The 15,803-nt window shown below is 41.2% G+C and overlaps 1 protein-coding gene across 1 annotated transcript in view; it reads left to right on the top strand.

Annotated features, from left to right (window-relative positions):
* The window catches only part of LOC127614884 (KATNB1-like protein 1), a 51,929-nt gene that overhangs the window by 912 nt on the left and 35,214 nt on the right, over nt 1-15,803 (top strand). Inside the window, exon 2 of the mRNA XM_052086329.1 lies at nt 238-481. The gene's annotated coding sequence lies outside the window, so the exon portion shown is untranslated. The remainder of the gene's footprint in view (nt 1-237; nt 482-15,803) is intronic.

Raw genomic sequence — 15,803 nt, 5'->3', positions numbered from 1 at the left:
AAATGTTTGTGTGGAGAATATATTTAACACAAGTACCACATTCTGAGCTTCAGTGATGCTTTTTTCCCCTTTTAATACCAGGAGTGGGGTTTGAGCCCACTAGGAATATAGTCCATTGGATCATAAGTCCAACGCCTTAACTTGGCCATCCTGGTGCCATGACCTTTCTGTTGTATCAAATGAATAATTAAAAAGAGAATTATTTACGAGGCTTTTTTTTTTGGTCTCTGACTTCAGTTAAGCGTCAGTTTGAGAAGTCCAATTAACGCCCATAATGATTGCTCCAACGTGAAGGATCCAAATCAGGTTGTTGAGAATCAATATCTTCCATTGGAAGTATTGAAACCTGAATTTGGTACTGGTGAAGCATTATTCATCTTTCGAAGAAGTGATGGTGAGTTTCATTGCAGCTGTCTGGATGGACTTTCCCTAGCTTTGAGCAAACGCCTTCTCAAGGAGTTCGCAGTTTTCATCCAAGGTGGTCGGTAACAGGATTTTCACGACATGGTTTTGAAAAACTCAACACGACGAGTGTAATTTGGACGATGCAATTGGAGCAGTTTGACAGCCATTAAGCTTCTCAAACAAGCATCGGACTGCAGATGGGGACAAAAGAACTCGCCAGGCAATTTTGCAACACCGCTCCCTTTTGGCGAGCCATGAAAAAGAAAGTATGGCATGAATTTTGGGATATCCTGCAAATACAAACTCACTCAATTGACTTCCTATGTTCTTAACAAACAACATTTTCACATGTCATATACATTTCTTTTCAATTGAACCAAAAAAAGGACAAGAAAAAAAATCAGCACAAATTGTTTTATTCATTTTGTTTTGTAGACTTAAGTCTTTTATATATTCTGCTCCTGAGTTAATATTGCTGAACTGAATGTGAATTTATGATTATTTATTGATTGATTTAATTGTTGTTTTTAGAATGGCGCAATAAATTCTTGTTTCAACAAGGTTGAAAAAAGAATTTATTTTTCACTTCAGGCAAATTGAGGCATCTAAATTATTTTGTTACAGACTAAAAAACAATGTTAAAGTTATTCTTTGCTGTAAATTGAACTATATTTCTTTTTTCTTTAATGTTAATGAAGATGCAATGTAATGCAGAAGTGCACTAATGACCATTTTATAGAGATATATATTTATAAGAGATAATTATCGTGGCGGAAGAGAGTGGGGGGGGGGGGTGTGAATTGTTGTCTTCTTGTTGGGTGGGCGTAACAGTAAATACTAGAGAAGCACTGATCTACAGGGACTAATACCAACCATGTCAAAACTGAAAATTTGGCCAGGAACGTGTTCACAAGCAATCTCAACCAGACCTCCTTCCAGGAAGTTTCTCAGTCAAAAAGTATTTTTCCCCAGAGATGCATGGGCGATGAATTGGGAAAGATTTTTTATTTCGTCTCTGCAGCATGCCTGAACAGTGGCCGCTATAAATCACGGATGCGGGTCATTCACCGCCGCCGCTTTCAAACAGGAGGGGAAATGATCTTATCTGTAACAGACGATCATCTCCGTGTTTGGTAAAGTGAACAGTCAAAAACGTGCTCACTTTCATTCGTCACTGTGAGTCAGACGCAAATTTACATTTGGAAACTGACGCACTTATGCGAGGAAAAAATGCAAGGAAGAAAATGATAAATTGGTGGCAGTAAATATGTGAATCTTAAAAAAAAAACGATTTGGTCTTAAAGCTCAATTTTTAAAGTTAAAATTAGCTAACATCCTCAAAGAGAGTATCCCGGACAGAGCCAGATTGATACGTGAATCACTCAAAAGAGTTTTGCACAGCCTCATGTGAATTTACAAATTCACAAACACTGAGAATTTAGCTTGCAGGCAATCGAGGGCTTAGCATCCAAGCTGGAAAAGGTGAGTATTGCTAATAAATACACTACATTGTCTTTTGTGTACATGGAAGAACAAAAAAAAGTGTTATGATTTTTAACACTGTTAAAAATGTCAGTTTACTATCAAGCATCTAAAATATCACAAAGGATCAATAGAGTTGCCACAAAAAAAAATCTATCTCACAATGTCTCCATAGGAAGTAGTAAAAGTACCACATGACGGTATCCATTGAGCTTTACTGACAAAAAAAAAAAGATTTCCTTGTCCCTCAACATACATTTTCAAGCTCCACTTGCCGTGGAAACCCCACTTCCTGGCCTTTTCCCTCGTATAATTCAGCTCTGCTCTTGGGACGTACGTGTGCGTCGTGACTGTGGAAACATGAACGTGAAACTTCGGGGTTGCCACGTCCCAAGATATCAAGCGGCTATTTTACAGCATACTGACCCCGCAGTCCTAAATAAATAAAATGCCAGCTTTCTTTGATAGATGAAAATGGGCCGGGTATTCTGCTTAATTTGTACTCCATCGATCAGAATACCATTTTTAATTAGTGAGGGTACCAAGAAAATATTATTGCAAAGAAAAAGCAGAAATCAAATCAAATGTTTAAGTATTGGAATCAATACCAATTTCACCTTTAAAAAACAAAAAAAAAAGGTATTATGTACTTCTACTTTAGTTGTGCGAGTACTTTGCTGCCACGAACAGTTGTTTATTGCTTTCTGTTGTGTTTTGTCTTCCCTCCTAAGTGTTTTTCCGACCCCACCTTGACTACCTGCACGTGTTGGCAATCATCCCTCCTTCCTCCTTGTATTTGATCCAAGCAAGGCGCTGTCTCCCTTGTTTTCACTTTTAGCCTTGTTCTTTCTTCCAAGTCTTTCAATCTGACCCACTTTTCCACGACTTCTTTGAAGCCTTTAGCCGAACGATGCCAATTCTTCCACTTTATCGGATGCCACCGAGCATCAGTTAAAAACAATTCCACACGTCTAGCTCTCATGTGAACTGTTTTGTGTTCTGATATGTTTATTTGGCTTGGGGCTAGATACCTTACAGTTTGGGGTGATTGTTTATGAAAAAAAAACACTGCATTTGTTCACAAAGTTTCATATAGACGTGAATGGGTTCGGTGTACATTGGATGTGATTGACAGGAAAGTGGTCTCCCCCATAGTTCAGAACATCAGTCTGTGGCTGCAGATGTCAATTGTGTTAAAGCATAGAAAATTGCAGACCGAGTATAACCATAACCCTTCCATACATTTAAATCATTTGGAATTTTACTTTGAAATCGGCTTGAAATACAAAAACATTAAATCTGTTCTTGAGCTTACAGTTTCCAAGTCTTCCTCCCCAATTCTCCACTTCACCGAAGTAGTGTCGTCTCTCAATCAGCCGTGCAGAGAGCATTAGCCAACCTGACCCGGAAGTAAAAAAAACGCACATTTTTAAAAAAAAAGCGTCCCCTTACAAGAAAAAATAAAGTTTGCGTTATCTCTCAATCTTTGCAAGGGAATGCAATTTTTTTTTCTTCCATGTCCCCACAGGGACTCCGTAGTTTCCCGCTATACTTTAGCATTAGAATAAATTAGCAGACTAAAGGCTGAACTCAATATGCACGGTCTGGGGATGTGAAAGCGAGCTGAAGCAGGGAGATCATGCGAACTCTACATTGGAAGGCAGGATCTTATATTCAAACCCTGACATGATTCGTGGACGTGAGAGGTAGCTTGGGTGCGAAACAATAAATCCACCACGTTGCCAGGAACAGAGTTGAAAACAACACTGATTCTTTGATTATGGTAACACGATATCAGTTTAAGTTAATTAGCGCAGGGGACAAGTGATGAGCATGTTTACCTTTGTTCCCGTGGCAGGAATGTGAGTGCGTTGGGTTGTTTGTTGAGACACACCTTCCATTGGACTGGCAACTGGTACTGGGTGGATGCCGCCCGAGGCCTGTCAACAATTGGCAATACACGGGACCTGTAGTCATGTGAATGAATGTGTGAAGTAGTCACGTGACGTTTTTTAATCAAGAGTGTTGCCATGCTGCCGTCTGCTGCAGTATAGTAGTTTGATTTCATCTAATGTAAACATTTGGTCCTTTAAACTTGAATTACAATCAATGCTAACAACGTAGCTGTCACGTAGCAAGGTGGTGGTGGACCCCAAATAGCAGGCACGAGGGAGGAGCAGGGTGTATTTGAAGAAGTGTATTGATAAAACACAGAAAACTAAATCCTAAACAAAAATCATGACTGAAGATAAAACATAACAGCAACCAAAACATGACTGAAACAAACCTGATTGCCGCAAATAAACATGACAGTAACCAAGAAGCAACAACAGGAGTCCTTTTATACAACTAATTACCAAATGACCAACAGGTGTGCAGTTGCCGGGGGAGCCCTACAGTGCCACCTGTTGGTCCCTAAATCGAATCATGACAGTAGCGTGGTAATAAAGGCTTGCAGAACATACAGGGTGTGGTGGGTTTGGCTCGTTGTGGATCTATCTGACTGTGCATTCCTAATATGAACATGATTCTGTGAGGACAAAAAAACCTGAGGCTATTCAGACGAGGCCACCTGAGCGACGAGGCAAGTGATGGGTCTGACGGCGTGAGTCAGAAAGTCAAAGCATTATTTGCAACAAATGCTGCATATTTTTAGGTGAGGACTGTAATGGCCGCACCATTACAATCCGGGCAACCGGTTCAGGGTGTCCGAAGGCGGGTGGGAAAGGCTTCAGCACACCCCGCGATCCTTGTGAGGATAAGCGGATCGGAAATGGGGATATATATTTTTTTGGGGGGGGGGGAAGGGGGGGGAATCCTCCTGCTTCATGCACATGTGCTTGAGGACAGCATCTGTGAATTTCCAAGAAATGGCCACTGCACTGTTCCATGTATAGTAAGAACATTCTGGGCCATTTTAATGTGCTGACAGAACATCCCCGCTCGGAAGGGCTTGAACTTCCTCACCTCGCCGCGGTCGGTGCATGGCGAGACATTTGGAGGTCAATATGTCACTTGGGTTTCCTTTAGGATCTACGGCACGACTTGACCTACTTTAAAGATGACGAACGAGGCTCCGAAGCGTTTCTTGGACACATTTGATCCGAGATAAATACAAGTGTAACCATCTATTGTTGTCATCCTGTCGATAAACATTGCTTGCAACTTCACTGCGTCTATTTTTCTTATGATGATGATAATTCATGAAAGTTATATCAAATTCTTGTGAGGCCCTATCTATGAGATTCCTTAAATTCCTACACGTGTTTTTGCTCAATAAAGCCAGGTGGGAGTTGAATATTTTCCAGTAGCTGTGTGGCACAGACTTCCCTTAAACTGGAGGTGAACCTACTTGAAACACGTGCTGGGATTCCCTGTCTGCACTGCTCATGATCACGTTTGTCTTCTGTTTCACGACCAATACCCCAGGGCCTGTAATGTATATATTCAAGTGTAGTTTGGGGGAAGTATAAATCAGTACATGATGTGTAATCGGGAATAAATCCTGTGCCCTCTTACAGTTGAGTTGCCTTGACCTAAATTACTTTCTTACCGTTATACCAAAGAGTGTAGGGGGCATACTGAAAAAGAAAAGTGAAATTATTTGAGAGGAGCAGAGTAAAGTCAAATTACGATGCGGAAAATGTATGATAAAAACGTGCGATGGTAGGAGCAAAAATGTGCGAGAGCGATGATGAAGATATACTTGCGCTGAAAAATCTGTTGGTTGAATCGACTCCATTTTATTTTGTCGTGTGGTTGCGCAAAATGAAAACATCTGGATCCAGATACTTTTTTTGTTTTTAGTCGATGTTTAGTCTACTTAGAATGCCGATTTCAGATGATTTGATTTTGTGCAACCACTTCAACAAATAAAATTGAGTCAACACAGCACATATTTTTTCAATGTGATGCATATATGGGACACTGGTGTCAAAATGCTGCATTTATGTACGCATGGGAATTTTGACTCTCGCTCGTCAAAGTGGTGACTTTTCTTATCGTAATATTGCAACTGATTTTGTCATCATTATGTAACTTTACTCCTTGATTGTTCAGACCCCGCCCCCCCCCCCGAAAAACTATAACTTAATCTACATGCTAATATTTTTTCTCAAATCTTCAAGAGTTTCACCTGTCAGCCAATCAGATTTATTTTAATATCATGTGATATTAGCTATTCAACGTGCAGTGTATCTGGTGCTGAGGGAGACAGTCTCAGACTTCATTTATGTAACATTTTTGACACAATAATTTTTTCCAACCATTTTTTTCTTGTCATTTTATTACCTCATTCTTAGAACAGCTTTGATTTTATTGTGATAGTTTCATTTGCTCTTGGGGTATCATGACTACCCCAATAAATGAGTAATATTGCCAATTACATTTCATAATATTTGGATGTTCTCTTTTCCTGCATTAAAGTTACATAATTTTAAGACTTTATTCTTGCTGTTTTGCATTTTTCCCTCCAGGTTTATATCTTGTTGATGTCTGTAAATGCCAAAAGTGGCATTTTAGTGTTCATTTAAATCACGCGTACTGTGTAGTCCAGGCATGTCCAAAGTCCGGCCCGCGGGCCAAATCCGGCCCGCGGTCGAATTTCATCCGGCCCTCGGCCCCCGTCATAAAATCAGTGCCGTCTGGCCCGCAGGTTGGGCGCAATGGAACACGTGTTGCATTGACTGAGGTCTCGTAGACTGGTGAGTGATGTTTCATAGAGTACTGCTTCCCTCTAGTGGCTAAATGAGTAATAGCATTCACTAAATGAGTAATAGCATTTAGACACTAGAGGGCATCACTCACGAGTTAACAAGACATCACTCCGTGTTTATGTTGACTGATATTTCAAATTCCTGTTTCAAATGAACCAAAAGAAATTCTTAAGATTGTTGAAATTAAAATAAAATGGAAATGTGAAACAGACTGGCTTACTAAAATTTGTTGAACAGTATTGTTGTTCAATGTAAAGAATGTCAGCCAAGGTCGGCCCCCCGACATTTTACCACATAAAATCTGGCCCCCTTGGCAAAAAGTTTGGACACCCCTGGTGTAGTCACTTAGTGTCCGGTGCATTATGCTCACTCATTCCACAGCGTTTCTCCTGGAAACCATTCAGTGTTATCTGTTGCCATCTCTGTGAAGAAGCTAATGAAAAACAGAACCGATTTTTTTTTTAATGGTCTTTGTGCTTCATAAAGCATAGTCTCTCTTATTTCCAGTGTCTAGAGGAGCCTCTTCCAGTCAGTGGCAAGACTTCAGCCAATGCTCACTTTTCAATAGCGAGATCTCCACAAACAATACAACTGATTTTCCTGTATGGCCTGTGCATAAAATTTACCTTTAAGTGTGTGTGTTTTTTTGGTTTGTTTGTTTGTTTGTTTTTTCAATGTACCCTAATGTGTCAAAGCTCACATGCAGACACTCACATGGACAGTGTCTCTGTGAATTCAAAAATGTTTTTGAACATTTCTGTGAATTCAAAAATGTTTTTTGAATTCCAATTGTGGCCAATTGCGTCCAAAAATGTTTTTGAATTCACAGAGCTTATGTATTTGTTCCATAAATATTGATTTGGAACTGATATGGATGTTAGTGGCACAGTTCCTTGAGGTTATATTGCGTTTCGGTGTTGGATACCCAAAACACAGGCCCCTCCATTGGTATGAAGCGATATTTCTTGGTCACGTCAGTTTGTCCCGACACAAGCAACAGGTGCCAACTGTCATAGTGGCGACATACTTCTTTAGTAAAGCATGAGTATCACTCTCTCTTTTGTATCTGCATCAATGAAGCGTCGCATCGCCAATTGCCAAGTGGTGACTCAATGTCTTGCAACAGGCGACTCTCCGGCCAGTGAAAAACAAATTGTTCCAACCAACTGCAAAATGGAGCCATCATTTCCAGTTCTCAAGTCAAGTGGGCACATTGATATTTTTCTCCAAAGGCTTTTATTGCATCCCCTCCAAGTCTATGAATTATAAAATGTCGACAGAGAGTACTTCGTGGCTGATTAAGATATGTGTAAGACAATGACCTTTTGCCATTTTACACGTGTGAGCCAGATGTGGTGTACGTCCCCAAAACGCAATCCGTAAGGACTTTAAATAGATTCTGACATGTTGAGACATTCCAATGTGGCCTAAATATTGTACAAATTTGGTGAAACCCCGCCGCCAACCCGCTTCATGGGATGGCCCGAAAAATAAAAGGAAATTCCTCAGAAAAGGTGGAAAGAAGTAGCAAGTCATCAGACTTGAACAGTTGCGGGAACCCTCGCCTCCCCTTCCTCATGCCACATGTCTTTCCATGCCCGGTGAAATGAAGGGTCCCTCTGCCGCTCCAGTCATAATTCTTGCTGTCATGTCTGAGCATTAACGGTAAATCCTGCGATATGCACAAGCGATGTCTCGTGGGAACATGTGGAGATTCCACAGTTCTGAGTAGGGGTCGGCCCGGATGTCTCATGTCTGCACAAGAGGGCTTTCCCGAGTGGGGGGGAAAAAAATGGAGAGAGTGAGTGATTGTATGATGAGGTGATATTGCAGAGATTGACTAAGTTTCAGTGATTTATTTTATTATTATTTATTGACATTTTTGTAGAAAATAATTTCCTGAGACTCTCTGATGTACAGCCAGCAGCAAATGTTCAGAAAGACATTTATCTATTTATATCGCACGTGTGCATCACCCCACACCTGCATGCATCACTTTTTATAGCTCGCGTAAGTTTCAAGATAAAATCTATGATCTGTGAATCACATTCGCTTTTCTTCCACGTACACTAGATTGAGTCTAACGAAGACCGACAGTGGACATGCAGTAGTTGCGGAGCAGTTCGGTAATTCGAAAGAGCCCGTGTTTTTTGTAACCAAAAATACTACTGACGAAATTTCTTCCTATCACCGCTTTGACATCACATTTTTTCTTTGATAGTTTTGATCTGTTTTACATTGACTTACGAGCTGCGCAGAAACACACCCGAAGGCCAATTGTGTCAATATAAGTGGGTCAGTGTCTTGAAGAAACAATGGAATGTGACCTACATTTAGAATAACCTTGGAATTACCTTTCAACAACATTTTTTACAGCACCATATAGCCCCATATCCTGGCCCGTTCAGCTAGCCATGCTCATGAACCGACAGATGTGTGTGAGCTAAGCCCCAAACATACAGAGTGATCAATCTTCATAATTTTGGGGTTTGGCGCAAAGGGGAAACAAGGGGGGTATCTTGCTGCAGATTCAAGGTTGAGATATTCCGGTTTAATTTCCGCACATAAAACGTTAACAAAATCTGACTCTCTGTCTGTTCAATTTGAAGTGGGCATTGACCTTACTTTCAAATAAAATCAATTTGTTGGAAGAACGAAAAGGATCTACACATTTTAAATTGTATAAACTAATGTAAAAAAAATAGACCTGTATATTTAAACAAGGTTAAAATAAGACCCCGATTTGTCTGGCAGGATTTGTTGATTGATCGCGCCAGTTGAGCGCCGAACAGCAGGGAGCTATAACATGCCAATCATTGCCACAGAAGAAGCCACAATGAGAAAAACATCGTGTCAAAACATCTTTGTTGATATTTCCCCACTTCAGTTAAGTAATGTCTTAAATAATCATTTTATTGTGTGAACATTACAACCGTGGCAGTCCGGTAGCTAAGCTAGCACGTGTACCGTTGTTAGCCCTTTGACAAATTAGCCATATGGAAGTCGAGGAACTTTCTCAATGCTCCCTCTTCATTGCTTTGTTCAAGTAGTTCTTCTGAAAATGCCCCCAAATTGTACAATAATTTCAATAAAAGAAAATCTTTTTTTTAGGTGGGGTGCAAAATCCTCATTGTTTCTTTTCCATCTTCGTTAACAATATTGAACGATAAAATGCGCTGAAAAAAATGGACGCTTTTCAAGCATGTGACAGTCACATGAACTGAAAGGATTTTTTTAAGATCTTGAATTTCAGTCAATATTTTGACTGCAGTCGGAGGCAGGACAGCCTCACTGTCATATTCCGTGATTATTGCCAAGCTAAACTCCCCCCTGCTTCCATTCACCCAACATGTCTTGTTCTCTTATGTAACCTTTGGGCGTCTTTCTATCGTGCTGCGCCTTAAAGTGAATACTGGGGGCACGGACGTGATGGGCATTTTCTTCCACAGGTAATTTATAGAGTCAAATGTAAGCAGTTATCAAATGGGAATTTAGTTTTCCAACAACTCTTGGTAGGTTTATTTTGGCTTACAACAGTATCATAATGTCAGGCATTTGGCTCACAATTGTTTCTTTTTTTCGTCAATTTGGTAGCGGAGTTATTCCACACACAAAGTAAAAACAAGCAAGAATTTCCCCTTGACCTCTCAGATTTTCTTAAGATTTTTTTTGGTGTGGTTGGAAATTGGATTGCGAGTTGACAAATGGACACTAGTTATGTCATTATTTATTTCTCAGAACCTTTTAGTGTACCTGTCACAACTATAACAATATTGAGAGGAACCTCCACATTTAAGATTGTGGTCCTCAGTCTGAAATGTTGGAGTCCACCAAGCCAGGGATGAGATCCTGCCCCAAGAGGAAGATTTCAAGTGTGACAGACTTTTTCATCTTGTTTGTACTCATTGACGGAAAGGTCCCCCTACATTTTGTTCAACGGAGTAGTCCTCCTAATCATCTCGGTTTGTTCAGACACAAAAAGTGTGACGATGATGAAAAATTTTCATCTGCAAAATTACCACTGACAAATCGCTATCTCTGGGCGGCCCAATAGTCCTGTGGTTAGCACGTCGGCTTCACAGTGCAGAGGTACCGGGTTCGATTCCAGCTCCGGCCTCCCTGTGTGGAGTTTGCATGTTCTCCCCGGGCCTGCGTGGGTTTTCTCCGGGTGCTCCGGTTTCCTCTCACATTCCAAAAAATATGCATGGCAGGCTGATTGAACACTCTAAATTGTCCCTAGGTGTGAGTGTGAGCGTGGATGGTTGTTCGTCTCTGTGTGCCCTGCGATTGGCTGGCAACCGATTCAGGGTGTCCCCCGCCTACTGCCCGGAGACTGCTGGGATAGGCTCCAGAACCCCCCGCGACCCTAGTGAGGATCAAGCGGTCAGGAAGATGAATGAATGAATGAAATCGCTATCTCTCATTTAGCAGACAGTTTGCTAGCATATAAGGTGCATCACACAAGTTCCAAGACTGGTGGCAGAAAAGCTACAGTATTTGCTAACTTCACACTCCAAACTGTAAATAGTAGCCCCCGACCTGGAACTTTTTCAGCACAGCTCATTTAGAGGTTTCAGAACTTTTTGATGTAAACCTTTTTTATTTCCATCTCCTACCACACCTTAAAAATGAAGAACATCTGAGAGGTGAAGGGAAAAAAAAACCTTGATTTATTTTAAATGGAATGACCCAGCATGGATATTTTTCCACGGCCGCTCACACCTGTGTTGATCAGATGAAGTGTCAACAAACGTTTTGCCTGAAGGATGAGAGAGGAGGTCAAACTCTTTTGACGATCGAAACACATGAAGAATTTGACTCGTGCCCGTCAACTGTCAGCTAAAAAATGTTCACATTGCTTCAGGGCCAATTGTATCTGTGGACGAACAGCCACTGACAAGTTCCACCTAATATCGTTAGCTTCATAGCATAGTCGCCCCTAGTCATATTTGAACATTTTTTTTACAGCAGCGATGAAAAAAAAATATACGATTGAGGATTACTTTTGCTGGTTTGCCGTGACAATAGTAGCGATCGGCGACGGCAACGGTCGTTGGCTACCAGCAGGTGAGACGATCTGGATTTGATCCAAAATAGTCTTTGTGAGATCAGTTCATAATTGTTTTTTTTCCCGTATAAAAGTAAATAAGTAAATACGCCGTACATGATTTGAAATGATTTAAAAAACGTACAAAATACGGGGAAAACGTACAAGTTGACAGGTATGAATGTGTCAGTGATGCCCTGGCATTGCAAAAAAAAAAAATTGTAGTATTTATAATACATCTAATCGGATCGATGGGGCGCTTTTGCACAAGTAAAGGAGTTAATCGGTGACTAATCAATTGTCATTTTTAAGCGGGATGTTGCATTTCAAATACATGTGATGCTAGAAGCTGAATGTTCTGAACTCCTGTTTCGCTGCTAAGTGCTTCAACACTGTCTCCTCAACTTGGGGTTCGGTATCTCGCTGGTGACTTTGATTAGGTCACAAGAGCTCAAACCCACAACCTTCAGGTTAGGAGAGAACCTGAGCCATGCTGCCAACCCCCCCCCCCCCCCCCCCCCGTTCAAATAGTGTCTTAACGGCAGGAATTCACATGGCGCAGGTTCCCATGTATAGCTTCAGCGGAATAAGTCGGAAAAGGCTCGTAGCCTATGATATACAAAGTATGTCTGGAACAGTTGGACGTGAGGATGCATTGAAAGCAGATGTGGCCTGGAATGTCCAACACATGGAAAAGTTGATTGTTGCTATACCTCAGCAGTAATAGGACAACTAACAGCCAAAAGTACACTCAACAGAGGTGACCCCCCTCCCTCCCCCAATCCCCCTCCCTCGACCCCCAGAAAAGACTTCTGGAAAACTGAGGGATTAGCACAGAGGGATCTGCCTGCTGTATAGTACTTGTGCGTTGTTATCGAGTCTTTTGGACCCCCTTTGTGAAAATTTTGAAGCGGGGCAAAAATATGTTGTTGGATTATAAAATGAGAGCCTACAAAATCACTTTTTTTTTTTAACATTCCGCTGTGGATTTGTGGATGGCAGCCCCTTCAAACATAAATCCATATGCCCGGCTGTCTGCTCCTCAAATTATCTGCAGCTCAAAGAATGTCAGGACCGCAAGTGAGTTGTTTTCAAACGGAGTTTCCATCTTCTTTAACATAAGGCTGTGTTTACAGCAGAGGGGCAGGAGGTGGTGGGGGCGGGGGGGTTGATTGAATTGAAAACATGGAGACAGCATGGACAATGTGTACAAATGTAACCTTTGCATGGAATTCAGCAAGTTTCCCTTCTTTTTCAAGGACACAGCTCTCCCAGATGTGAATCTTCCTAAGGACTGGAGCAAACGTAAATAAATGTGTGTGTAAAGAAAGCGTAAGGGTGCTCTTTCAAATGTCTTTTTTTTTTAATTTTATATCCAGCAATGACAAATGCTGGAAGTCAAGGACCCCAATTTTCTTCACTGGCATTTTACATTAGAACCAACTTGCCAGACGCTTAATGTTAATTGCATCTGGCGGAGCAACAAAACATTTTATCTTCGGATCAGTCGCTCAACGGAGAGGAATATTTATTGTGATTTGAACATGCAATCATGGAAAACGTGCATACCTCTGTACAAACCTCTCTGCAGACGTTAGCCATCCAAGTCGCCTCTGCTAAATCACTTAGCGCTCTCGTAGCTTCACCGACTTTGCATTGATCTCACTCTGGAGACACAGAAAAGAAGGTATCCACACCATAAACGGGTATCGGACTCTTAATGGTTTTGACTTGACTTTGGCTCTGTCGTCCTTGTTAATATTTCCAGCATAATTTTTTCAGCAGGCTAACAAAAGCTCTTGTGACCGCCGCCTCAGTGCCGAATACCCCCGAGCAGACAACTCACTGACGTCTCCGAAGACGCAATCTTAGATGACATTACAACGCGATCCGCAGACGAACCATAACGCCGTAAAGTGGCGGGCCTGAGAGGTTTACAGAATTAGCTCATGTCTTTCGGAGTACCCGGCAACAAATCTGCGGTGAGTCTGACAGGATCATTAACGATTCGAAGGTCTCTCGCTGTTGGCGTCATCTACCGCACCTCCGCTCCGAGATACACAGATGAAATCAGATTTGTTTAAATCTTCCCTCAAGCCTCACTTTGTCACGTCTTCTTGATACAGGAAGCCTGCACGTGCGCGACTCACGATGGCTCCACGTGTTATATTCTATCCAAAATATCGCACGAGGCAAAAGGGAAAACTTGTGATTCATTGCAATGATATTTTTTTTTAAATCATTGCGATGAAGAAAAAAAAGAACACTTTACTAATCTCCCACCCTGAGAGTCTTTTTTCTAATTGAGCAAAAAAACAACAACAAATATTGATAAAGTCCATTTATCCATCTGTTAGCAAACCAGCCAGTGAGCCAGATGTTCACTCTATTTTGTCATTTTATACTATTATAGTCATTTATGCCCATTTTATTGGGGTGAGTGAATAATAGCCTTTGGTTTGGAAGCAGAAAGTTGTCCAACAGCTGAAGCATTGTGGGAATATTGTGCGTCGTAATTACCTCATCGCTCAGTCGCCTTAAATCGCATTGTTTAATTTCACTTCGATATTTACGTACGCTTAAACTAAAAACCTGTCTCTCGATTGACAGACGGCTCTATTTTTCATGAGAAAAAAAAAACAAAACAGACTCCTGGTCACGTCATTTAGTTTGTTTATTGTACATTTCTTGACTCGAAGGGTTGTGAGTGGCGACGAGTACAGGAGCCCCTTTTTTGTTGGGCCTTCGCCCAGAGGATGACTGCATTCGTGATGCTGTATACAATTAACGGCGGAGAAGAACAACTGTAAGCACGCTAGAATTTTATTAAATGTTCCATTCATCAACAGGGAAATGATGTGCTTCCTGTTCAAGGGCCTCATTGTAAACACTCTCTGCGGGGATGCAAATGAGACAGCCGCAGAAGCATTATTCTGCTCCACATGAAGACTTTCCACAGCTTTTCACCACCAGCTTTTCAGTCTCGGCACGCAAGTACCGTTGGCACACATTTCATCTCTCGGGGATGGGGGACTTACATAATAAATAGCTTCGAAAATGACTCCAATTAGATGTCTGGAGTTACCGAGAAGCTTCTGAACACATTTGTCACGTAAATCGGACGGATATCCAAACGTACAAGCTCACCAAAATGAATGTTTTCTACAGTTTATCTCCAAAGACATTTTCTGGGAAGAAAAAAAAAACGTCTTGAAGGTGGTCCAAAAAGTGTGGTGGTCATTTTATTTCAAAACCCACTTGGTTGTCGATGCAGTGTCAACGACACGTTGAACGGGCAAAGGACGTGCCTTGGATGTGACTCCTCGCATTAAAAAGAAAAAAAAAGGATGACTCTGCTGTGTACATTCCGTTTGTTTGTTCTTGATGATGACTTATCTCTGACAAGTTCTGAACAAAGACTTGCGGATCCCCCCCCCACCCCCAAACAATGCAGGATCCGATAAATGATGATGATACAAAAAGATATTTGTTCCAGAAAAGCAAATTAAGTATTAAGATAAACCACTGGTGACAAAAAGCCAGGAAAACCATACTAGAAACAAAAAGCGCTTGCAAATGGCAAGTTCAGGATGAGCACCGAAAATCCACAAACTGAAATAAGAGTCCAATCATATGAACATAAAATAAAACAACAACAGCAAGACAAAAACATACTTACAAAACCAAAATCTACTACAATGAAAGCGAGCAACAGCTAAGAGCTAACAGCGAACAGCTAAGAGCTAACAGCGAACAGCGAACAGCTAAGAGCTAACAGCTAACAGCTAACAGCTAAGAGCTAACAGGTCTCAACAATGGCACTTGGACAAGAACCTAAAATACACAGAAGCTTAATTGCATGACGAGAAACAGCCGAACCACTGAAGGGTCACGCCCAACACTGCAACTGGTGCTCAGACAAAAACACAAAACAAACCAGAGAGGAACATGACAATTTCAACAATACAGGTATTCAGACGTGAGTCCCACTTTTTTGAGGACTCTCAAGTTATGTTAAAGTCTATGTCGCGTCTCAGGACATCAATATGTTTTTCTTCTTTTCCATCACTGGTGTAGTGAAATCAGACAGATGAAAATAACATTGGACAAATGTACCTTCACCCCGCAAAGGACCAACAGAGTAAAACGAGATG

The sequence above is a fragment of the Hippocampus zosterae genome, chromosome 14 (assembly GCF_025434085.1).
Source record: "Hippocampus zosterae strain Florida chromosome 14, ASM2543408v3, whole genome shotgun sequence".
NCBI classification, from domain to species: Eukaryota; Metazoa; Chordata; class Actinopteri; order Syngnathiformes; family Syngnathidae; genus Hippocampus; species Hippocampus zosterae.
This window is presented reverse-complemented; position numbering and strand designations above follow the sequence as displayed.